General features: G+C 43.3%; 1 protein-coding gene across 4 annotated transcripts in view; it reads left to right on the top strand.

Annotated features, from left to right (window-relative positions):
- Positions 1-24183, top strand: part of dlg2 (discs, large homolog 2 (Drosophila)) — a 1345388-nt gene that overhangs the window by 1239045 nt on the left and 82160 nt on the right. The window lies entirely within an intron of this gene.

Here is a 24183-nt window from a genome sequence, read left to right as displayed (position 1 = left end):
GGCGAACACTGGCAACTGACTCCCACGACTTGTGATCAATGTCACAGGACTTCATGTCGCGTTTGCAGACGTCTTTAAAGCGGAGACATGGAGATTAAGTTGCCCTTTAATGTGTGTAGCTGTTTACAGTTCCTTGAGGGGATGTAATGAAAATTCAGCAGTGTGAATCTTGAATAGCCCAAACAGTCATTTAGCCAGTGCAAAAATAACTGAAAATAGAAAACCATAGCACAGCTTTGAGAGGCATAAAAGATATAGTTAGCCAAGGTCATGTTGTTCCCATGACAATATTCTCATGGCTTTTGTTGCTTTCTATCTGTTTCATAAGCCCCATCAGTTTGGACTTTTTTCAGTGTCTGATTTAATCATGCTTCTGACAAAATAGTGCTTTAAAGTATGTCTTTATTTTGCAAAAAAGTATGCATTTAATGTTTTGGAAAATCTAAGTGTTCAACCCTTAATATTGAATATAACAGCCTAGTTTTTAAAGACTACAGTGTAGAAACTATGTCTCATTGTGCCTGTTTTGTGAATGTAGAACAAGCGTTGGGTCCCTTACATATCTAAATAAGAGGCGTAATGTCTGTTTTAGGTCCCCAAGCATAAATCGGGCAGCAATGAATGGGACAGTCATGCCTTGCTTAGAATTCTTCAGTGGCCACTGTGGTTACCAATAAAGCTTCATTTTTTTTTAAACAACATTTTTTTAAATTGCTGTCACAATCGCACCGCCACCTCCCCCCCCCCCACCTCCTTGTTGTCCACTCTGAACCTCACTCCTGGAACTTGGCATCCGGCGAGGCAAATGAGGCCACATTCATCAATTTCAAATGCTCAAACTGGCTGTGGTGGTGCAACCAGCACTATCAACTCACACAAAAAATTCATGCCAACATTTGGGCATCCCTCTTATGGAGCGCCGAGTCTGAGCTCAAATGGGAAGAGAAGGGGGAAGAGGGCAGGGCATGGGAGTAGAGTAGAGGGAGCAACAGAAGACAATGAAGGCGTATGTAGCACTAGGCCTGCACCCATTTCTTTACAGTGGGGGGAGAGAGAAGATAGATTTAAAGGGGGAGGTAGACAGGGAGAGGGGAGGGAAGAACAGAAGATGAAGAGCAGGAGGATAAACATTGGAGGAAAGGGGCAACAGTGGATAGGGAAGGATTTGATGGCACTGGGAAAGGACCATTTATCCTCTAAGGTGGGGTGGCTGTACTGGTTCCAGGCCTAATTCCATTTCAGTGGGGGTGGTGGGGTGGGGATGGATAATGTACCCGAACCTTCCTTATCAATAGTTCTTCAGCGCTGCTGAGAGAGTTTATAAGTTCATCCCTCTCAATTGGTGGATCCTGGATACCCTTCTGATCATGCGTCTGTGGAAGTTTAGACTGTAAGTTTGAGTTGCAACTCTGCATTTATATATCAATGCATGTCACTGAGCTTCATTCCTACACACCTGTCATCTTTATTATGTTGCATACCCCGGGACACCTCTTATGCTCCCCATTTTGAAAAACACTTTTGTGTTATGAGATGTGTCCACAGTTGTTCCTGCTGGTAGCTGCTTTACAAACAGCTTCTGAGAGTAGTTGCTCCTCTGAGAGTTAAAGGGCTGGAAGTGGAAAATGAAGGAGTGGTGATTATCCACAGGCTAGAGCAGAAATGCTCAGAGCAAATTATTCTCCAACAAGTTTGAAGCACTGGTTTCTTGTAGGTATCAAAAATTGTGACTCAGGAAGAGGGCTAAAATAAAAAATCAGTTATGAATGGAATAGTAAAAGGAAATTCAACAGTTAGAGGCATGTTGCAATCCAGACGAAGAATCGAAGTGGTAGAGTAAGGAGTATTTCAGAAGACAGGAAAAGATTACACAAGGAAAGCGAGAGCAATCAGTTATCACGGGAGCCAGTGAGGGAGCAAAGGAAAAGCCTGAAGTCATCCAAAAGGAGTTTAGGAGATTAGGAAGTAACTGAGGTGCAGGTCTTCAAGGATGGTATCAGCAGATTATTCAACCAGCCATGTGCTAGAAAAAGAAAAAAAAGGAAGACTTGCATTTATATAGCACCTTTTATGACCACAGGACTAACCAAAGTACTTTACAACTAATGAAGTACTTTTGAAGTACAGTCACTGTGGTAATGTAGGAAATGTGGCAGTCAATTGGGCAAAGCATGCTCCCAAAAACAACAGTGTGATAATGACCAGATAATCTACTTTAGTGATGTTAATTGAAGGATAAATATTGGCCGAGACACTGGGGATAACTCCCCTGCTCTTCTTCGAAATTGTGCCATTGGACCTTTTACGTCCACTTGAGGGAGCAGGTAGGGCCTCAGTTTAACGTCTCAACCAAAAGGTGGCACCACTGACAGTAGAGCACTCTCTCACTGCTCCCTCAGCATGAAAGTGTCAGCCTAGATTTTTGTGTTCAAGTCTCTGGAGCAGGACATAAATCCACAACCTTCTGACTCAGAGGTGGAAGGGTCGAGAACCAGAGGACACAGATTTAAAATGACTGGCAAAAGAATCAAAGGCGACATGAGGCAAAACTTTTTTTATGCATTAAGTGGTTATGATTTGAAATGCACTGCCTGAAAGGGTGGTGGAGGCAGATTCAATTCTAGCTTTCAAAAGAGAATTGGATAAGCACCTGGAGGGAAAATGCATCGTCACAGGGAAAAGGCAGGGGAGTGGGTCTAGCTAAATTGTTCTTGCTGAGAGCAGGCTTGATGAGCTGCATGGCCTCCTTCTGTGCTATGATTCTAAGTGTGCTACCAAGCCAAGCCAGACCCATTAAAGTAGGGAAGCATAGGAAGATTGAGGGCTGAAGAGATGATGTCAGGAAGAAGGGTTCTACTTTATCGAAGGTGGTCTACATCAGATCAAGAAGGGAGTTAATGAACTGGCAAAATGCATAAATAAGAAAGTGAGGAGTCATTTCAACCAGGGAGGAAGATGCAAGAATTTTCTTTTAAATCAGAACAGCAAAAAGTGAAGGATGAAATAGATTTTGTTATTATACAAATAAAAAATAATTTAGCAAAGGGGATATCATACTGAAGGGAAAACAGGAGAAAAATCTAAATCAAGCAGTTATAGACAAGGAAAATGCTGAGAAAAATGAACAAGTTGTCATCTTGGAATGAGGAAAATAATCAAAGGAAAAGGAATAGCTTTAAATATAAACCGAAAGAAGATTAAGTGCAGGCTCAGAAACCTCTACCTGGGAAAGGATTGAGATAGTGAGGCAGACTGGAGTGCATTGGGTGAGACACAGAGCATGACTAAGTAGGAGCAGGTGGTGATGGTGGTGAGCAGCAATTACCTTTTGGAGTGCCAGGTCTTGCCACCCCTCAGCTGATGAACCCAGGGATCTTATGATCTCATGGAAACCGATTTCAAAAGAAGGATACTTTCTGAGCATCATGCATTGGTGCAACCATTGGAGACCATGCCAAGCAGTGTGCTGGATGTATTGGCACATGTGGAGAAGATGACCATCTGCATGTATGCAGACTTGCATGAAAGTTTTGCAATATTTTAGTCAGCCATGGAGCGCAGGTTAACTCCAGGAATATCTGCCCATGTAAGAGATCCTAAGCTCAGTTAGTGATTTTTTTTTCAAGAATGCTCAGACTGCTGCCATAAAAGCTTGAACAAAGAACAAAGAAAATTACAGTACAGGAACAGGCCCTTCGGCCCTCCAAGCCTACACCGATCCAGATCCTCTATCTAAACATGTCACCTATCTTCTAAGGGTCTGTATCTCTTTGCTTCCTGCCCATTCATGTATCTGTCTAGATACATCTTAAAAGACGCTATCGTGCCCGCGTCTACCACCTCCGCTGGCAACGCGTTCCAGGCACCCACCCTCTGCGTAAAGAACTTTCCACGCATATCCCCCCTAAACTTTTCCCCTCTCACTTTGAACTCGTGACCCCTAGTAATTGAATCCCCCACTCTGGGAAAAAGCTTCTTGCTATCCACCCTGTCTATACCTCTCATGATTTTGTACACCTCAATCAGGTCCCCCCTCAACCTCCGTCTTTCTAATGAAAATAATCCTAATCTACTCAACCTCTCTTCATAGCTAGCGCCCTCCATACCAGGCAACATCCTGGTGAACCTCCTCTGCACCCTCTCCAAAGCATCTACATCCTTTTGGTAATGTGGCGACCAGAACTGCACGCAGTATTCCAAATGTGGTCGAACCAAAGTCTTATACAACTGTAACATGACCTGCCAACTCTTGTACTCAATACCCCGTTCGATGAAGGAAAGCATGCCGTATGCCTTCTTGACCACTCTATTGACCTGCGTTGCCACCTTCAGGGAACAATGGACCTGAACACCCAAATCTCTCTGTACATCAATTTTCCCCAGGACATTTCCATTTACTGTATAGTTCACTCTTGAATTGGATCTTCCAAAATGCATCACCTCGCATATGCCCTGATTGAACTCCATCTGCCATTTCTCTGCCCAACTCTCCAATCTATCTATATTCTGCTGTATTCTCTGACAGTCCCCTTCACTATCTGCTACTCCACCAATCTTAGTGTCGTCTGCAAACTTGCTAATCAGACCACCTATACTTTCCTCCAAATCATTTATGTATATCACAAACAACAGTGGTCCCAGCACGGATCCCTGTGGAACACCACTGGTCACACGTCTCCATTTTGAGAAACTCCCTTCCACTACTACTCTCTGTCTCCTGTTGCCCAGCCAGTTCTTTATCCATCTCGCTAGTACACCCTGGACTCCATGCGACTTCACTTTCTCCATCAGCCTACCATGGGGAACCTTATCAAACGCCTTACTGAAGTCTATGTATATGACATCTACAGCCCTTCCCTCATCAATCAACTTTGTCACTTCCTCAAAGAATTCTATTAAGTTGGTAAGACATGACCTTCCCTGCACAAAACCATGTTGCCTATCACTGATAAGCTCATTTTCTTCCAAATGGGAATAGATCCTATCCCTCAGTATCTTCTCCAGCAGCTTCCCTACCACCGACGTCAGGCTCACCGGTCTATAATTACCTGGATTTTCCCTGCTACCCTTCTTAAACAAGGGGACAACATTAGCAATTCTCCAGTCCTCCGGGACCTCACCCGTGTTTAAGGATGCTGCAAAGATATCTGTTAAGGCCCCAGCTGTTTCCTCTCTCGCTTCCCTCAGTAACCTGGGATAGATCCCATCCGGACCTGGGGACTTGTCCACCTTAGTGCCTTTTAGAATACCCAACACTTCCTCCCTCCTTATGCCGACTTGACCTAGAGTAATCAAACATCTGTCCCTAACCTCAACATCCGTCATGCCCCTCTCCTCGGTGAATACCGATGCAAAGTACTCGTTTAGAATCTCACCCATTTTCTCTGACTCCACGCATAACTTTCCTCCTTTGTCCTTGAGTGGGCCAATCCTTTCTCTAGTTACCCTCTTGCTCCTTATATATGAATAAAAGGCTTTGGGATTTTCCTTAACCCTGTTTGCTAAAGATATTTCATGACCCCTTTTAGCCCTCTTAATTCCTCGTTTCAGATTGGTCCTACATTCCCGATATTCTTTCAAAGCTTCGTCTTTCTTCAGCCTCCTAGACCTTATGTATGCTTCCTTTTTCCTCTTAGCTAGTCTCACAATTTCACCTGTCATCCATGGTTTCCTAATCTTGCCATTTCTATCCCTCATTTTCACAGGAACATGTCTCTCCTGCACGCTAATCAACCTCTCTTTAAAAGCCTCTCACATATCAAATGTGGATTTACCTTCAAAGAGCTGCTCCCAATCTACATTCCCCAGCTCCTGCCGAATTTTGGTATAGTTGGCCTTCCCCCAATTTAGCACTCTTCCTTTAGGACCACTCTCGTCTTTGTCCATGAGTATACTAAAACTTACGGAATTGTGATCACTATTCCCAAAGTAGTCCCCTACTGAAACTTCAACCACCTGGCCGGGCTCATTCCCCAACACCAGGTCCAGTATGGCCCCTTCCCGAGTTGGACTATTTACATACTGCTCTAGAAAACCGTCCTGGATGCTCCTTACAAATTTTGCTCCATCTAGACCTCTAACACTAAGTGAATCCCAGTCAATGTTGGGAAAATTAAAATCTCCTATCACCACCACCCTGTTGCTCCTACATCTTTCCATAATCTGTTTACATATTTGTACCTCTATCTCATGCTCGCTGTTGGGAGGCCTGTAGTACAGCCCCAACATTGTTACCGCACCCTTCCTATTTCTGAGTTCTGCTCATATTGCCTCACTGCTCGAGTCCTCCATAGTGCCCTCCTTCAGCACAGCTGTGATATCCTCTTTGACCAGTAATGCAACTCCTCCACCCCTTTTACCTCCTTCTCTATCCCGCCTGAAGCATCGATATCCTGGGATATTTAGTTGCCAATCATGCCCTTCCCTCAACCAAGTCTCAGTAATAGCAATAACATCATACTCCCAGGTACTAATCCAAGCCCTAGGTTCACCTGCCTTACCTACTACACTTCTTGCATTAAAACAAATGCACCTCAGACCACCAGTCCCTTTGCGTACATCATCTGCTCCCTGCCTTCTCTTTCCCTTAGTCACGCTGACTTCATTATCTAGTTCCTTACAGGCTTTAGTTACTACCTCCTTACTGTCCACTGACCTCCTCATTTGGTTCCCATCCCCCTGCCACATTAGTTTAAACCCTCCCCAACAGCGTTAGCAAAAGCACCCCCAAGGACATTGGTTCCAGTCCGGCCCAGGTGTAGACCGTCCAATTTGTAATAGTCCCACCTCCCCCAGAACCGGTCCCAATGTCCCAAAAATGTGGAACAGACTATTTCATAAAGCTTCAATAAACTTAGGGATACGTTGGAAAGAGTTTCACTGATCTCCTTGGTGTCTTATTCGTTCTGTTGTAATGCCAATCAGTTGCCATGGTAAGGCTATACCCAGCAGTAGCAGAGGCACGGCTAAAATGATCAGGGTGGGTATCTATCTTGCCCGCATCCTGCCCTGCCCTCCTTCCCAGTTTGAGTCCCTTTTACAATGGCTGCAAATTTTGCACAAAGCATGCAGGACCATGTAGCAGCGGAAGTGCAGCAGAGTCATCTAAATCCCAATTTCAACAGTACCCAGCAACATCACACACTGTTGTTAAAAAAACATGCATTGTTCACTTGAGTAGTAGCAAAGTCAGTTGATGGTTCAGGTTGCAATACTTTTATTTCTTACTTCAGCATACAAAGCTATTTAGAAGTGGAGTACTATCAGCAGGGTACAATAAGCGTAGGCATGTGTTCTTCTCATTGTACTAACTAAAGGAAAGAAAATGCTTCTTCTGATGAACTTTTTTTTCTTAGCAAACTGAATTTTTTCCCTTTTGTCCCAATTGGTCCCTTTACAACAAATTGAATTATATAGTAATCTCTAGCCTAATTCTAAGTATCAGTCTGTTCCGTATGCAGCAGCAGCTTTACTTTAATTGCAGCCATTACAGTCTGGAACATTCTACTGATCAAGCTTGAACAAACCAACTGACCACATTATTTTTATCTTGTTGCTCGGCTAATCTTTAACTCTCTCTCTCTATCTGACCATCTCTTCATCTTCTGTATCAACATGTCTCACTTTTTTACTTTTTCTCTTTACCTCTCCACGAAGTCACAAATATGATAACCACCAAAAAAAGGCACAGGAATGTGATATTTCTGATGCAAGCAGCATGCAAACTTTATGCTGCCTGCGAATTTAAAGGATTGCAGCGCGCAGCCAGCATTAAGCGTGCTGTTGAGTGGTTGCACATTTGAGGAAGGGACACAAAATTATTAAGAAGATAGCAAGGTAGTATAAGGGTCTGAAAGGGTTGATGTTTGAGACAGTGAGAGTAACCCCTCCCACTGTAGTGATGAGAATGTAGTAATCACATGGGTATTAGGCTTGGAAGAAGCTAGAAGCATCATGAGAGGTATTAGCTGGACAGGCTGAATGAGAGTGTAAATAGTTATGTATTTATAATAAACAAGTTACTATTTAGCTATTCCAAGACTCCGAGACATCTGTAAACAACACTCGAACTATGCTAACAACAATACACAATATGGTGGCAATGGTGAAAATGCCTAGAAATATTGAAAGACCTCACCTCACAGTAGCGCCAAGAACATGACAGATCTCAAAGGGAGACTGTGAAGAGCTCCAGAGCTGCTCCATAGCTGGAGGAAGACACGGACTGTTGGTGAGTCAGCCATGCAGGCATTCAGGCTGGTCTGCGAGCGGAATCCAGGTCCAGTGTTTGGGCTGCAAGTCACAGTACCGAGTGACGGTTGGGGATCGGATGAGAAACCTTTTGGAAAGGGTGCATTGATGGGGAAGAAAAAAGTCGATCCCTTGTGTGGGCGAGTCTGGAGTCGGTGGCCATTACTCAAGCAGACCACAGAGGAAAAGCGCAGTAACACCCGAAAAGAGCAGAAAAGCGTGGGAACACCCGAAAGGAGCGGGAACACCTTCATTAAAGCAAAGATAAATGTTTTAAAAGAAAGAGAAATCCTAAAGAGCTGGTAAAAATGGATTCGAAATATACGATGCCTGAAAGCTTCCAAAATTCAGAAGGACCCATTCAGATACAGAATTGGTTGATGTGGAGAAAATGATTTTTAAGATTTAGAATAACTTCTCGGCTACATACCAAATCTGAGGCTGATCAAATTAATACTCTATTATACCCCATGGTGCAATTGCAGATGACATAATTGTAAGGCAAGGTATAAATGAAGCTTCAGAAAAGTTTGAGGATGTGTTACAAGCCTTTGACAAATACTTTAATTTAAGAAGTAATACAATCCTGGAAAGAGCAAAGTTTAAGAAAAGAGTCCTGAAGCTGGGCGAATGAGTAGACACTTTCATTAATAATTTGTACAGATTGGCTGAGGGATGTAACTATGGAAAACTGAAGTCTGAGTTGATCAGGGACCGAATAGTAGCGGGAATAGCTGGCAAGTCTTTATCAGATCTCCTACAGTCAAAAGATGACCTCACTCTGGAGAAAGTGATATAGATGGTCTGACAGGCAGAGGTCAGAAGACAAAATAGAACCATCCTGTGGCCTTGGATCAGAAAGAATCTGTTGATGGTACAGTTCCCAAAGCACTTTACAGATAAGAAGGTACACTTGGGGTCGGGGGGAAGGTGCAAGACGCCATGAAACCCTGCCAGTGCTGTGGAGCCAGAAAGACCCACAGATGTGAACAGTGTCCCGCTAATAAAGCTGAATGCTTTAATTGCAATAAGACAGACCTTTTCTCACAGAAATGCCAAACAAAAAGCCTTCACATATAAAGCTGTGAATGAAGTGGAACAATTCCCATTGGAAGACAAACCAGGAGACGTCCTAGGGGAAATTAATGACCCCAATCAAGCATTCTGCACGGCAGACATTTATATCAATGGACATATTACTAATTTCAAATTGGACACAGGTGCAAGTGTCACAATTCTGTCAGACCAAGAGCCATGGTTGTCAACACATTGCTCATAACCCACTGACACTCAGCTGCATGCTCCAGGAGGGATTCAACTGAAAGTCAAGGGAAAGCACAGGCTACATTTCAATGTAGGAGAAGGCAGATAATGGAAACCCTATACATTCGAAACAAAAAATAATTTTCTCTGTTCAGCAAAAAAGTATGCTTAGATCTATACGTTAATCAAAAAGGTGGATGAAATCAAGCAGCCAAAGTCCAACAGCCACTTTCAAGCAGACTTTCCAAAGCTATTTTCAGGTCTAGGAAGACTGAGGACTGAGTAAAGCATACTGTTAAGAGAAGATACCAGACCTTTACCAGATCTTTACACCAAGACAGATACCACACCCATTGATGAACCAAGTACAAAATCAGCTGGAAGAGATGACCAGAAGGGGAGCCATTTCTCTTGCCACAAAACCAACAGAGTGGTGTTTGCCTATGGCTCCAGTTCCAAAAACCAAATGGTACTCTTCGTATCTGTGTTGACTTAACACAGCTTAACAAAGCTGTGATGAGGGAAATCTATTCAAAGTTTTCGAATGATGACAACCTGGCAAAGCTATCCAAAATCATAATGTTCAGTCAATTCGCGCCAATAGTGCCTTTTGACAGGTTCCGTTGGACAAGAAGTCAAGATTACTCACAAATTTATCATACCATTTGGAAGATTTTGCTTCAATCGGTTAACATTCAATATAAGATCTGCACCTGGAATCTTCCAAAGGACCGTGTCCAATATTCTGCAAGGCCTCAAAGGGGTGATATGTCACATGGGCAACATCCTGGTCCATGGGGATTCTGTCGAGGAACATGACCAGAGAGTAAAAGTAGTTCTACATCATCTTCAGGAAGAAGGGCTGACACTTAATGACAAATGTAAATTCTCGAAAAAGTCCATTTGTTTCTTGGGACATATTGTAAGTAGTAATGCTATAATGGCAGACCTGCAAAAGGCGAGAACCATTAATGAGTTTCCAACTCCAACTTCAATCCAACATCTCTAAATATTCCTTGGAATGGTGAATCAATTGGCAAAATTTTTACCCAATTTGGCGCAGGTAACAGAACCATTACGACAATTCTTGAAAATAGATCAAGTGTGGTGTTGGAACACACGTCAAGAACAAGCATTTCAAGAATTAAGGAGATGCTAGTCTCGCCAGAGTTATTAGTGCATTACAACCCTTCATTACCAACTATAATTGCAACAGATTTTTTTTTTGAAATATCGGCGAGTTGAGGGCTGTGAGGAGCTGGCACAAAAGAGGAGTTGAGGTCTGGGGCAGATCAGCCATGATCTCATTGAATGGCAGGGGCTGAATGGCCTACTCCTGCTCTTATTTCTTATGTTCAGATGCCTCATCTACAGGGTTAGGGACAGTCCTCTTTCAAGAACAGCAAAATGGATGTTGAAGACCAATTATGCATCTAGAGCTTTATCCAAGACAGAGACAAGGTATGCTGTCATTGAAAAATAAACACTTGCAGTCATGTGGCCTTGTGAGAAGTTTTCTGGTTACATTATTGGCCGGAAAGTGGTTATTGGGACAGACCACAAACCTTTGGTTTCCTTACTGCATGAGAAGGAAATTGCAAAAATGCTTCCGAGAATTCAAAGATTACGATTGAGGTTGATGGGATATACCTGCGAGACGGTATACGTTCAGGGAAAGGTGAAAACTTCTGCTGATGCATTATCAAGAGCAACTGTTGACCATCCGACACAACAGGATGTTAACATTGTTGAAGAGATAGAGTCATATTTACAGTATACTCCATCACAATGGCCGGCAAGTGCATAGAAACTTCAAGAAATGCGTCATGCTCAAAAGCAGGATCAGAAATGCATTCGGATACACCACTATTGTACACAAGGTTGGCCACAGGAACATCCCAGTGGGAAGATAATAAAAAAGTTGTTTGAATTCAGGAGACGCTTCACAATCATAGGCAATTTGGTGGTATATAATGACAGACTGGTCATTCCGATTTCTCTTCGTTCAGATATCTTGGCAAGAATCCATCAAAGCCACATGGAATACACAAAAGGCAGAGCATGGGGGCTCAACCATCTGTTTGGTGGCCAAGAATAACTAAAGTCATAGAAAACATGATCTTGAATTGCCAGGTATGCGCGGTACACAGACCAGACAAGAGGGAACCTCTGATAACTACACAATTTTCAGTCAGTCTAGGAATGGATTTATTTATGTACAATGGAAAATCTTACATCACAGTGATCGATTATTTCTCAAGATGGATTGAAGTGAAAAGATTGTACTCAATAACAACAGAATCTGTTATTATAGCTTCACAAGAGATCTTTACAGCGTTTGATATTCCTGATGAGGGGGTGCCAGACAATGGACCACAATTTGTGCGTGAATACTTCACATAATTTGCGAGTAAGTGGGGATTTGAACATCCCACAAGTTCCCCTCATTACCCTCAATCGAATGGTGAATTGGAGAGAGGAGTACGAACTATTAAATCGTTAATGAAGAAAAATGAAGATCTTCCAACTGCACTGTTTCCAACTGAATTATCAATCTACTCCATTGAGATGTGGATGTTCACCTTCAGAGAGCTGTTGATGGGGAGGAGGATAAAACTCAACATCCAATTCTACCTAGAAAACCACTTCCGGGGCTGGATGTACAAGATTACTAAAAAGTTCAAGATAGACAGAAGTCTTACAGGAACCAACAAGCTCGCAATTACAATTAGAGATTTCATACCAGAAAGCTACCAATCTTAAAGGAAGGAGAGAAGGTATGGCTATGAGATCGAGAATGTGAAGGTAGAGTCATCCAGAGAGATGAAGTTCATCTGAGATCTTAATTAGTACTCACTCCTGCGGGTACTATACATTGAAATAGGAGAAACCTTATCCCTATTGTTCAAACACAGCAACCAGTCATATATCTGGAAGAACCAAATGATCATCAAAAAACCCAGAGGCAACAAGATACTATAAACATTGGTCAAGGTCATCCAAGTCATCGAACAAGACTTTCAAGAAAGACTACAGAGCTTCAGAGCCTGAAAGAACACGATCAGGGAGAGTTGTGAAGCCTCCTGACAGACTGAATCTGTGATGTCAGAGACTTGGTGGGAGATTGGGTAGTATGTAAAGTTAAAATGAATGAATGTATATATCAGGGGTTGGCAACGTTTCTGTACACGGACACCAGTGTCTGTGGTAAAGATTTTGAGGTCTGTGACTGATAATTTCAGAGATGAGAAATTTCTCATTGGTTTCTTCTTCCGGACCAGTCCTGTCTTTTCAAAAAAATGCAGCTGACAGGTGCTAAGAGTAGAGACACAGCGCTTCCGAACATCGGCTTAGTTTGTGGTTTTCTGGAGGGTTCCAATTTTTTTTTTCCAATTTCGGCAGCGGGCGTAAAAAATGGTCTGCATGCCGCGGAGCGGTCGCGATCTCGCACGTGACAGCTCATTATCATGCCCAGGTCGGCTGGCCCTCACCCCCGCCCCCCCAAACAATGATGTGGAGGGGGCGGGCTGTACGATGTTGAGAATGTAGTCAGCTGACAAGTCAGCAGGTGCTGGCCCTATATTTAAATGGCAGCCAGCCCTACATACATTCTGATTCACGATTTAACGTTTGCTGCTGGAGCAGACCAGCCAGTAGTGATGTGTCAAGGTCCCCAGCTGCCAAACAACTACCCCTGCAAGGCCCCGGAGATGGCAGAGGTGCGAGGAAAGGTGGACCCACTGTTCAGCAATGCCTCCCTGCTCACTCTCCTCCAGGCTGCATGGGCAAGGCAGGAGGTCCTTTTCCCAGCGATGGTAAGAAGAGGCCTAACAAAACCAGCCTGGACGAAGATTGCAGAGGAGGTAAGCTGCCGTGGGGTCATCCACCGAAACTGGATCCAGTGCCGCAAGAGGATGAACGATTTTGTGCTCGGCAAAGGTAAGTGGCACTTAGTTCTATGGTTCCGTTTGACCTGGATGTCCCCTCACAGAGTGGCACATGGGTGCCACTGCCATATTAAAGAGAGGGAGGTCGGGCAGGGAGGATTGTTGCCACATGAGTGGCTGCATGTGTGAAAGAACGCACCCTCGTTTGCACCTCAGAGCATGGCACCTACATGACAGGCTGAGTCCGTATTACAGACTGAGCTTCCGCCATACGTCATGTTGTTGTTTGACAATGTTCAACATCTGCATCCTTGCTCTTCCAGGCGAAGAGGGCGCACAATACATGGGCATTCCAGGACCAGTGGAAGGGTGCCAGACATCAGACCACTATCACAGGCTGAGGAGGAGGCCTTCAAGCTAGGTGGCAATCGGGGAGGATGTGCCGTTTTAGGCGTGAAGCTTGAGGTCCCAGGTGAACATACAGCTTTTTGACAAACAATGATTACTCAAAACATTTAATTTTTGGACACAATGCTGTCATATTCATGATATGTGCACCATAAAACCTAAAACTGTGCTCTTCACATTGTATCTTGCCAGACGACACTCCGAGTCGGCATTGGTGGCCCTGTAGACTTCCAGCACCTCTGAGGAAGAGACAACCTCGGAGGACGCAGCGTCCCATGATACTCCTGCACCTTCCACCAGCGCAGATACACTCACCTCGGTGGGAATCCGTTCGGCCTTAGAGTCTGGGTCACAAGCTGATGAGAGCACCATGCATGTGCCCGAACAGCTGGCTGAGGCTGAGAAAGACAATGCCTTTTACAGTCGGAGGACTGTGGGTGGCAGCTCCATGCTGAGCCCCAGGCTAATGATGATCCTCTGGTGTCGACAGCACAGGGCACACTGAAATTGCAGGGAGAGTTAAGGCAACATCTGGCGCACATGCCACAGGCCATGCACCGTCTTTAGTGGATGAAGGGGGAGTCCATCCAGGCCGTGACACCTGCCATGTCCCACGCATATGAGCGCATGGCTTCCTCCATGGAGGTTGGCGATCCTCATGGAGAGCCGCATTTCACAGATGCAGACCTGCAAACCCTTGCCTTGGCCATGAGCTGGACACAGCAGTGGCTGGGTGAGAGAGAGACCAGAGGCCTGGAGAGTGTCTCTGCTACTGGTCCTTCTCAGGAGAGCAGCGAGGTTCCTACGAGCCTTGAGCGGGAGAAGACAAACCAGCGCTCCGTATCTGGGGTCCCCCCTCAGGGTGATTCCAATGTGAACATCGGCTCCTCAGCTCCTCCACCGGTGAGTCCAGCTCCAGCAGCCACGACCTCTGAGGACAGCCCTTCACTGGTGCAGAAGGCCCTCAGGCAGCCGGGGCCCTCCAGGCCTTGTGCGCCTAGAGAACAACCGTCCAAGTCATCCAAAGCTAAAGGGCATCCTGGTCAGCAGCCTGCCTCCAGTCAAGCTGCTGGTGCAGAAGGAGCACTCGCAAACGTTTGAAAAAGACACCATGACATATGGTTTTTCATGGGTAACACACCAATGTATTAATTCTTTCTCACATATGTCTCCTTTTAACTGTGAGAATGATGCATACCAGCATGTGCTGATTATGTGTCCTCCCATTACATCATTGACCTGACAGAACTGCCAATGTATGGAACAACATCATGTTACGACCCAGGTGGGAGGAGTCCACTGTTTATTCTAGTTCCACTTCTGCATGGGTCAGAAAATATATTTAAGTTTTTTCCCACTTACCTATACACCAATCATAGACTCTATTTTTATCCCAAAATAAAACACACCAACCAGGTTTCTTTAATAAACAACAAAATTATCAGTTTATTATAAAACAAGTGTTAACCAGCAATGAAGTAAAGCATAAACGCACAGATTGAAATATTAAATTTCCCTTTTTACCTTAGGCCCTCACACTCTCACACACACACGTAGGCACATACACCAGTTAACTGGAAAATAAAGGGATTTGCATTTCAGAGCTCTATTACAAAAAAAGATTAAAAAAAAGCACTGGGGTTAAATACTTGCTAATTCTTGAAGAAGATAGAGAAAATATGGAAAGATGTCCTTTGTTTTAGTTTGGCATTCCAAATACGTATAGACTCACACTGGGATCTTCTTAGAACAGTTCTTACCAGGCGATGTTGAAGATCAGTTTGGGTAGGCTTTCCAAGAAATGCAGCAACAGAAGTTTCAGATAGCCCTTACAGCAGAAATGCAGCAACAGGGGTTTCATTTCCCACACATTCTATATGCAGGGTTTCTTCAGCTACAGGAGAAAAGAGGAGACTGACGCACAGGGTTTCTTTCCAAGAGAGAGAAAGAGATGAGCTGGATTTCCTTGACGGCAAAAACCAACTGTCTTCCAAGCAGTTGACCCTCCAACTCACTGTTCAAAATGAAACCAAAACAATGTCACAAGAATCAAGCCTCCTGACCCCTATAAATCTTGCCCTGTTACTTCTCTGTAAACATCATGTCTAAGTCAAAACAACAAGCTCCCTGCTGTTTTATCTGAAAACAGATGCCTTCCAAGTAAGGACTTGTTTACAAGCCAAGTTCAGGCAACCTTCTGGTGACCTCTTTTAAAAAACACAAAGTTCAGCATCTCTTCAAGCTTCCAGATAATTCAATGTCCATAATTCTATAAGTCCTTAAAAACATATTTTACAAAAAAATAGAAGCACTCTCATAACACCTCCACCCTTGGAGGAATGAAATGCCATTTTTAAAATGTGCTTCATTACAAAGTGTAAAAACACAGAAGATGGAAACATTTTAAAACACATTTTCACGCTCATACTCGTTCGCTTTTTACCTGTAGTTAATACAGTTCTGCTTTGCACCATCTTTGCATTCAGATAAGTCAAAACAAAGTTAGATTCTAGATAAAGCATCTGCAATTACATAATTTCTGCCCGCAATGTGGATAATCTTTAAGTGATAAGATTGCAATAGAAAACTCCATCGGAATAGTCTGGCATTCTGGTTTTTGAATTTTTCCACAAAGGCAACGGGGTTATGATCATTACACACCAGTGTCTCTCTGTCGTGGCGGACATAGACTTCAAAATGCTTAAGAGCCAATAATAAACCTAGGGTTTCTTTTTCCACTGTTGAATATCTTTTTTGTTGTCAATTTAGCTTTTTGGAAAAGTATCCCACTGGCCTTTCTATGCTCGATTCATCGTCTTGTAACAGGACTGCACTGACCCCCAGATCACTAGCATCAATTGCTTGCTACCTTGAAGGGCTTAGTGAAATTTGGAGCAGCCAACACTGGTTCATTAATCAAAATGGCTTTCAGCCTCTCAAAAGATGCTTGGCACTCCCCTGACCATGCTACCTTGGTTTTCTTTTTCTGTAGTAAATCTGTCAGTGGAGCAGCTATAGTGCTAAAAGTTGGTACAAACTTACGGCAGAAACTAGACATCCCCAAAAACCTCAAGATTTCTCGCTTAGTCTTAGGGGTAGGGAACTTCACCAATGTTTGTGCTTCCGCTGTTCTTCGCAACACTTGTCCCTGCCCTCATATATGCCCAAGGTAGGCCACTCTCGTTTGCACAAATTCACTTTTAGCAAGATTTATTACTAAATCAACCGAAAGTAATTTTCTAAACAGAACTTCTAGTTATTCCAAGTGGTCCTTTCAAGTGTCACTGCCTACCAGCAAATCATCAAGGTAAACTGCACAGTTAGGAACACTGGTGACCACTTGGTTCATTAGTCTCTGAAAGGTTGCTGGGGCATTTTTTAGCCCGAATGGCATCACTCGATTGGAAAAGACTGGTGTGATAAACGCCGATATTTCTTTAGCCCGGGGTATTAAAGGAACTTGCCAATATCCCTTTAACAAATCTATCTTTGTAAGAACTAGTAACCCAGAGACCCAGGATATTGCTCTGGGAACATGGGTTCAAATCCCACCACAGCAGAAGGTGGAATTTGAATTCAATTGATAAATCTGGAATTAAAAGCTAGTCTAATGATAGCCATGAAATCATTGTCGATTGTTGTAAAAACCCATCTGATTCACTAATGTCCTTTAGGGAAGGAAATCTGCTGTCCTTACCTGGTCTGGCCTACATGTGACTCCAGACCCACAGCAATGTGGTTGACTCTTACATGCCCTCTGAAATGGCCCAGCAAGCCACTCAGTTGTATCTTACCGCTAGCACTGTGGGTGTACCTACCCCACATGGACTGCAGCGATTCAAGAAGGCAGCTCACCACCACATTCTCAAGGGAAATTAGGGATGGGCAATAAATGCTGGCCTGGCCAGCGATGCCCACATCCCATGAATGAATAAAAGAAAAGAAACATGGCACTGCCCAGTCTGTCCATACAGTCTTCCAAGTGAGGAATTGGGTAGGAGTCTGCCTTTGCTACTGCATTAACTTTTCTGTAGTCTATACAGAATCTAGTTGAACCATCAGGTTTACGCGCTCATACTACTGGCAAACTCCAGCTGCTTTGACTGCATCCTAATAGGTGGTTTTCCAGCATGCATTGGATTTCTGCTCTCACTTGGGCCTGTTTCTCTGGACTTAAGCAATAAGGATGCTGTTTTATAGGAAAGGATTCCCCTACATCCACATCATGTGTGGCTAAAGTTGTACATCCTAGCTTGTCCCTACAGACTCTTTTAAATGCTGTGAGTAGCCTTGTTAGGTCTTCTTATTTTCATCATCTAAATATGAAAGCATAGTGTCCAGTCTCCCTAATGATTCAATATTAGCTAACCAGATAATAGGAGGTTCAATTTGAGATTTGTCTAGGCCTCCTTCTCCCTCATCCTCACTATCCCTTTCATCCTTCACTGTCCCTGGGAATTAGAGGTGCCGGTTTTATGGAAGGTTGCAGTTTTCTTCCAACCTTGCACCTATGGCACGTTTTACAAAACTGCACCACGTCCTTGGAATGACCTGCCCTGTAAAAATGTCGACTTATATGTGATTTGGTCTTCCAGATCCCCACGTGTCAACAAAGAACAAAGAACAGTACAGCACAGGAACAGGCCATTCGACCCTCCAAGCCTGCGCCGATCTTGATTCCTGCCTAAACTAAAACCTTCTGCACTTCCGGGGACCGTATCCCTCTATTCCCATCCTATTCATGTATTTGTCAAGATCCCTCTTAAACGTCGCTATCGTACCTGCTTCCACCACCTCCCCCGGCAGCAAGTTCCAGGCACTCACCACCCTCTGTGTAAAGAACTTGCCTCGCACCTAAACTTTGCCCCTCTCACCTTAAACCTATGTCCACTAGTAACGACTCTTCCACCCTGGGAAAAAGCTTCTGACTATCCACTCTGTCCATGCCGCTCATAACTTTGTAAACCTCTATCATGTCGCCCCTCCACCTCTGTCGTTCCAGTGAAAACAATCCGAGTTTACCCAACCTCTCCTCATAGCTAATGCCCTCCAGACCAGGCAACATCCTGGTAAACCTCTTCTGTACCCTCTCCAAAGCCTCCATGTCCTTCTGGTAGTGTGGCGACCAGAATTGCATGCAATATTCTAAGTGTGGCCTAACTAAAGTTCTGTACAGCTGCAGCATGACTTGCCAATTTTTATACTATATGTCCTTCTATAGAAATTTCATGTGCTATCCTTAATAGTTCCTGATGATACTTTGGCGGTACCACTGACATACCTGTGCTTGTTTATCCTTCTCCCGGCGATGATATTGTTTCAGCATATTGATATGACACAGCCGATTCTCTTTCTGGCGATCTGGGGTGTCAATCAAATAATTTACTTTACCAATTCTCTTGACCACTTTATCTGGACCACCCTGTAAAGGCAGTAATACTAACACCTCATCCCCAGGTTGAAATGTTTGGATATAAGTTGTTTCGGAAGTTTTAAGGTTCTCCTGAGCCACTTTGCAGGCTCTCGTGAGCCGTTCCCGGAACACGGATACATAATCTAGCACAGAAGATTCGTCCCTCTGCTCTAACAACGTTTCTTTAATTATTTTTAGAGGACTTCTTATCTCATGTCCATGAACTAATTCAAAAGGACTAAAACTGGTAGATTCATTAGGTAAATCCCTAGTGGCAAACAAAATAAATTCTAGCCCTTTATCCCAATCGTGGGGATATTCATGACAGTATGCCCTGATCATCGTTTTGAGGGTCTGATGGTACCTTTCTAAAGCTCAGTCTGTTTGTGGGTGGAATGCTGAAGACTTTAACTGTGTTATACCCAAATTGCCCATCACTTCCTGAAAAATTTTAGACATAAAATTGGAACCTTGATCCGACTGAGTCTCAATAGGTAATCCATATCTAGTGAAGAACTGGGTTAACTTCTCTATCACTACCTTAGCAGAAATTGTTCTCAAGGGAATGGCCTCTGGGAACTGAGTGGCTATATCCATTATAGTGAGTATATATTGGTGTCCTGCTTTCATTTTCAGTAAAGGTCCTACACAGTCTACGAACACTCTACTAAATGATTCTCAATAACTGGGAATTAGAGGTGCCGGTTTTATGGAAGGTTGCGGTTTTCTCACAACCTTCCACGTGTGGCACATTTTACAAAACTGCACCACTTCCTTGGAAAGACCTGGCCAGTAAAAATGTCAACTTATACGTGATTTGGTCTTCCAGATCCCCACATGTCCAACTATAGGAATTTCATGGGCTATCCTTAATAGTTCCCGGTGATACTTTGGCAGTACCACTATCTGATGAACTGCCGTCCATTCGTCGTCCACAGGTCTGTGATGAGGTCTCTACTTTCTCATAAGAATCCGATTTTAATATAATAACCTTTTGGAACTCCTTTTGCCTCAGCTTCTGTTAGAACTGATTGTGCCACTGTATTTGACTCTGGATCAGCTTGCTGAGCCGTAATCAGAGAAGACTTATTAAACATTTCCTTTGGATTATCCAATTCCTGAAAGAAAGTTTTAGATATTTGGCCATCTGTCTGTGGGGACAGTTTTACCTCCGATAATGGAACTTGTTTAGCCATTGCTACACATGAAGGAAACATTCTTGGAACCTTTTCCTGCAACTGTTGTGTCTCTTCAACTTCATTTGGTTTTTCCGTGACTACTGGAGAAGCTATTACTTTCGCTCCAGCCAAATCATTCCCCAGGAGTAGCTCAACTCCGTCTACTGGCAAACTATGGACAACTCCTACAGTTACTGTTCCAGACATTGGATCACACTCTAGGTGCACCCAGTACAAAGGTACTCCACGCCAATACCATTCACTAAAACTTCAGCATTCAGTGCACTCTCTGGTGGAAAATTTTATACCTTTCCCAGCAAAAGAGTTTGGGTGGCTCCTGTGTCCCTAAGTATAACTATAGGTTTATCTGCCTCGGTTGAGGGAGCAGGAGTTATTTTTCCTTTTGACAAGAATCCCCTATAACTCTCAGGTATCTTATTCACAACCCCTGAACTCACATTGACTTTTGTATTTGGCCTTACAGCTGCAGTCAGAGCTACAACCTGATCTGTCGTACTCTCGGTCCCTTTCTCTACATGAGCGTTGTGTACCCCAATAAGTCCCATCGGTTTACGCCGTAACTTCCAGCATTCTGCGCGAAGGTGTCCCACCTTGTGACAATGGTAACACTTAGGCTTTCGGACCTCACTTCCACCCTCAGCATCTTCCTTTCTGGCCTGAGGAGTAGATCCCAGGGTGTTCCCAGCTCTCCCTTCTTGTCCTCAGTTACTTGCCTTCCTTTCACCCTCCCACCTTCTTGGGTTTGTGGGGGTGACAGACAAAGGGCTTGGGCTTATACACAAGCTCATAATCATCGACAATTTCCATTGCCTGTCTAGCCGTTGAAACCTTCTGGTTCTCTACATCAGTTCTTGCTTACAGAGGGAGTGAATTTTTAAATTCTTCCAGGAGAATTAGTTCCGTAAGGTTCTAATACTTGGCTTCCATCTTTAGTGCCCATATCCAATGATCAAAATCAATTTGCTTTACCCTCTCAAATTCTGTATGTCTGCCCAGAAAATGCTTCTTTTTATATTTTTTTCTTAGCAAGCTGAAATTTTTCCATTCTATCCCCTGATTGGTCCCTTTACAGCACATTACCTTCTATGTAATCTCTAACCTAAGTCTTAGAGTGAGATTTTAACTCGCTTAAAACCCATTCACTTACAGAGTTAAATCGGGCCCTAAGTCTTTGTCTGCTCGGTATACATCAGCAGCTTTTCTATTGTTGCAACTGTTACAATCTGGAACATTTTATTGATCAAAGCTGAACACACTAACTGACAGCATTATTTTTATCTTGTTGCTAGGCTATTATTTAACTCTCTCTCTATCTTACGAAACAACACATACTCCTGCCACTCAGATAGCACCTTGGCAAACTACATGTACATTGCACATTGCTACTGAAGGGAAACACTGTGGAAGAAAACACTAGGCATCTTTGGTAATTAAAAATCTGATTGCATTGAAGTTGAAATGGGAAATTTCTGAGTTATCTGGAACATCTGTAGGACTGCGGGTAAAGCTGTGTTTGTGCAGGGCATGGGAAGATGTTAATATACGGGTGCATTGTAAATTTAAGTGAAGATCTCCTGTATGTGAGCTTGTCAAATAACTCTCACAGTCAGCATCAAATTTGTATTCTGCAGCATCTTCAGTCTCCTTCTACACCTCCTGGTGGTCCATTGGCTGTTACCTGGGGCCTACCTCCTCCTGGCCCTCTATGGTGGCTCTTTGCAGGATATAGCTCACTGCCACAAACCTTGAAATGTCAGCTGGGCTATATTGTGGGATGCCCCAGATCTATCCAGTAACCTGAAGCACTATTTCAACATGCCAGTGATTTGATGATTACTTGGGTGGATATATGCACTTCATGATATTTCTGTTCTGCTGATTTCCTGGGATGCCACTGAACTGTCATGAGCCATGTTTGCTGAAAATAGCTCTGATTGCCCAGCAGCCATCCTGATTCTTGTTTTTATGGGTCAACTATTGGTGGGACCTTGGCTGTCTAAAAATAAAGGCACTTCAACAGCTGCCTGAAGCTAGCATTCACTTACATAACCCAATGCTGCTGGTTGTAAATAAGCTAAGTATTCATCGAATGGAATCCTTTTCAATTCATGTAGGTGGTAACTTTGTGCAATGGAGCATGTAGCGTCACATGAGTTTAACCTATAACTGCTGAGGCCTTTGGGAATTTGGTAAAATTGCACAGACCTCTTGTGCTGCTTTTGGTTGTCCATGGGGAGTTAGACCAAATTGCTTGCTTCAGCAAGCAAAGCATTTATTACTTGCCTTATGCATCAGTGTACTGTGGATTAACTAATGTGGTTAGTATTGCCAGTGAAAGGATTGGGAGACATAGAAGTCAGGATTTGTTATGATCTTCACACCCACTGGCGCTGGTTGTAGGTTATTTTGCAGCATGTAGCACAACTAAGTAACTGCCTCCCTTGTGAATCACAACTTGTGCAAGTGCTATTACACCACTGCTGCTGATAGCTATAGGTATGTGTGTCAGTGTCTGTAAGTGCAAGTACAAGGGTAATAACAGTTGGTGTGCAGATCAGATTAGCAAAGAGTACATTGGTGCCTACTGGCCTGCCTTTCATTCCTTTGTTGGTTCTACTACTCATACTCCAGTAAACTGATATAAACATTCAATTATACAAACTGAAAATGCACCACTTCATCACTACAGGAATATATATATTAAAATGTGTGTAGTTCTTCAGAGTAACTCCAAATTGGAAACACTCGATACAAGATAAAGGCAAACTTTTGACAAGGCAATCAAAATTATATGTTTATGCAGTTGAACAATTTGTCACTTGCTTAAACACACTGAAATCCAAAATGAGACACATTCTCATTTATTGTCAATATTATATAATTAATTTTAAATAATTCATTAATTTGCCCAGTTTACAGACTGCAAATTTCAAATTTTGCTAAGCAAAAATACATATTTAGCATTTATAAACATCTTAGCATTTATACAAATCAACCCTTTGGCATCATTAGTTTTGTGCTTTGTAATTCAAGAGAACATTGTGAGGTTTTGCCAAGCTATCTTTTTAATTAAAAGTGCCCAATGGTAATATAACAGCAATAACATTAGGAGTCCCTGAATATTTTCAGCTATAAATGATTTCTGTTAGTTAATAAACACAAATTCCACAAGAGAATTGTGGGCTCACATTCCTGGACAAGATTGTATTAACAGTCACCATTTTATCAATACATACATAGAGCACATAGTGATTAAATATTTGAGATAGCAGAAATTGCAGTAAAAATGTAATGATCTAAAAAAACATTAAATTATGCTTTCATAAATCCCTGAAATGGATGACAATCATTACATAAATATTTTTAAATTATCATTTAATATTGTTTCTAACAAATGGCAAAGGAAAAAAATACGATGGGCTGAATTTTCCCAGTCACTTGGGGACGGGCTGAGAGGCAGGAAGGCTGGCAAAATGGCACAGGAAGGTGTCGGGTGGCATGCGGGTAAGATGACGGACGAGCCACCTGCCAGGAGTCCAATTGAGCCACTTAAGTGGCCAATTAAGGGCCACATCCTGTCTCTGAGGACATTTTGCCAGCGGCTAGGGCTGCCCCTCTGTCACGTTTGGGAGACCGTCCAATGAAACGTGGTGGCCTTCCAGTGGGCTCTGGGTGGATGAGGCTCCTTTTTGGGCACTCTTTGGCCCATGGAGGGGCCCCCAGCAGTAATGGCTGCCTCCGTGGCAACGGAGTCACCTGTGCA

The sequence above is a fragment of the Heterodontus francisci genome, chromosome 6, assembly GCF_036365525.1.
Source record: "Heterodontus francisci isolate sHetFra1 chromosome 6, sHetFra1.hap1, whole genome shotgun sequence".
NCBI classification, from domain to species: Eukaryota; Metazoa; Chordata; class Chondrichthyes; order Heterodontiformes; family Heterodontidae; genus Heterodontus; species Heterodontus francisci.
Note: the sequence above shows the minus strand (reverse complement) of the source record. Positions and strands in the feature narration are given on the sequence as shown.